Source organism: Solanum pennellii, chromosome 6 (assembly GCF_001406875.1).
Source record: "Solanum pennellii chromosome 6, SPENNV200".
Taxonomy (NCBI): Eukaryota; Viridiplantae; Streptophyta; class Magnoliopsida; order Solanales; family Solanaceae; genus Solanum; species Solanum pennellii.
Window position 1 is genome coordinate 9,497,983 of NC_028642.1, and position 2,607 is coordinate 9,500,589.

The following is a 2,607-nucleotide window of genomic DNA, read 5'->3' on the forward strand; positions in this document are numbered from 1 at the left end:
CCTTGGTTTTTATATCCACATTTTCTGTCTAAGTTAGAGTTGTGAATTACAATCTTGAAATCTCTTTTGACAATTTATTGTTTATTAGAAGGTAGACTTTCTATAATAGGGGAGGCGGTGGATATGAACACATTGTAAATACAAACGCATGTTTGAGTGTGAACTTTCTTGCATTTGAGAATGCATAATACCCAATCATTCCACAGTTGAACAACATTTGCTATTAAATCGCCCAAGCCTATACTCGTAAGTAAATAATACCCTGACCAAAAATTAAGGAGGTAGATGATTACAATAATATTTCAATGGTCCATAGAATATTAAAATGTATCTAAGGGTGTTCATGTGCATTATTTTTTATGTGGATCCATCACTTTCTTCGTCAAGGCGTATGATGTGCTTCCTTTTCTTTTTCTACTTTTTTGCATAAACTCTTGTGTTGCCATTGGAAGTCCCTTCCCCGTCGTCATGATGTCCTTTTGAATTGTTGGTGTGTGAACTTCCTAGCGTTTCCACATGTCTCTTTAGCATCGCTTCCATTTTGAAAATTTCCTGTAGTTTTAAATGCATATTAATCGTTAAAGTGAATGTAACTTGCAGGATTATCTCTAGAAAGTAATGGTGAATGGATAAAAGAGATATGGATTATACTGTGAATGGTAAAATTGCCTTTTTTTCTTTGTTAATGCGGTTTTACAATTTCAATTCTTCATCTGGCACAAAACTTTTGTAACCTTGTAATTTTCCAGGCCCTCTTTCAAATTGTAGTCGGTCAATTTAAGCATGAATACAAATTCCTTGCCGCAAAGGCTCTCAAGTTGCATTGGAACATGAGTATCACCTTTGGTCATTCGATTTACCAACTTCGATGCCGAAGTATCAAACAACTTTTATGCAACCACATTAAAAAGAACCAAAGTTGTGTTCCCTCCGCTGTCTTTTACCTTAATGTATATCTTTTACCTTTGTGTGCACAAAAAATTACTATTTTTTGAAAGTAAACTTGTGGTACAATGCTAACCGTTTCCATACCTAACCCACGGGAAATTACATTCTTTTTATAACTTATTGCATGTGTAGACGCCATATTTAGGTTCTAAATTTTTTTTTTGCATAAGTTGCACGATATATATTGCCAATCAAAGTAGGTATCTATTTGACTGATCTGAATCTCCAATGCAACGATACATTCCTAGGAAACAAAAGTTAAAAGAGATGAATATGCAGTAGAAGCTTCTTGATCTATTGAATTGGTCATAATATACTAAGGGATGTTAAGGTACTAACATCTATGTCATAACTCTAGTCTGAATCCAGTAACTCCATAATAGTCATCTGATTCTGGAACATTGCGTCCGCAATAGTTATGTTACTTCCATTAGCACTCTCAATTGTTTGTATGTGAACGGGTTTCGTTCAAACTTTTGTATCAATGAGATAATGTTGTCCATTGGAACATTAATATAAGTTTTGGTTGCAGCATTGTGGCAAAAGTAATTTCACCGGTTACAATGTTACAAATTAAACATTAAACATCATAGTGACATAATGACGTTAAAATGATACTTAACCGATTTGCTCTATAATAGCATTTACCTCTGAATTCTTTCAATGTTGTTGTTGTTACAATGACAATGTATGGACGGGACTAGGGGGTAATAAGTACGGGTAAAATCCTTCCCCATAATCCTCCCAAAGGGTTCTTTTTGCTTTGGCTGACCAATCATCGCTGAACAAACAATGTAACTGGTTAGTGTTATGCCTGATGTTTGGTGTTAATGAATATAAGTGAAAATAATCTGATGAGAATTGTGAATTACGGATTGATACACTCAAACTTACTTCTCAAATAAGAAGTAAAGCGGTCGTATCAAGTAAAGAACCCAACTAATGAGGTTGGGATCGTGTCCACGAGGAAAATAGTTCAGACTTAACTTCAATCTATTATTACTATTATTTAGTCAATTATTTCCTTAGAAAACAAAGATAATAAAAGGGAGGTCTTTATTTCTAAATGAATGAAATAACTAACTAGATTAAAGTAGACACCTAACATATTCAAATGTTGGAGTTTAATCAATTAATAAAAGTAACTAGGGTTTACCTGTTCCCCACAGGTTCCTAATCTAATATTTCTAACTATAACAATTCTTTCCTAGTATCTTGCATGCAAAGTTATAAGTTATGTATTTCTAAATCATTGGTCCGGCATCTAGAAAATTTCATTCTGCACCTTGGTCCAGCTACGTGTGTTTCTATACTAACATTTACCTTTACCTCATATTAAGCATTGTATTCGATATTTGACTAAGTTATTACCTCGTACCAATCAATACTAGCCTATTAGGTAGTATACACTAAATCTATGTTGATAATTCTTTTCCTATTATCTACCTCCTTGGTCTGGCAAGTAGCATTAAGGGGAGTTCTAACGTTGACCATCCGTTAAAAAGACTTCTAAGCGAAAGAATTATCAATACATGCAAGATACTTTTCTAGAATTGTTATTTTAGTTAGGTTTTACATCATTATTCACCTATTGTTCCCACAACCCTAGTTATGGAGTTTAGTTACCCATAGTCATAATCACAATATTCATATATATAA

The 2,607-nt window shown here is 33.6% G+C and overlaps 1 long non-coding RNA gene across 1 annotated transcript; it reads left to right on the top strand.

Annotated features, from left to right (window-relative positions):
• The first annotated feature begins 394 nt into the window (after positions 1-394).
• LOC114077526 lies at positions 395-1,377 on the top strand. Its single transcript, XR_003578780.1, has 3 exons — positions 395-490; positions 601-659; positions 750-1,377. It is a non-coding gene; the product is annotated as an uncharacterized LOC114077526 (long non-coding RNA).
• The last annotated feature ends 1,230 nt before the right edge of the window (positions 1,378-2,607 follow it).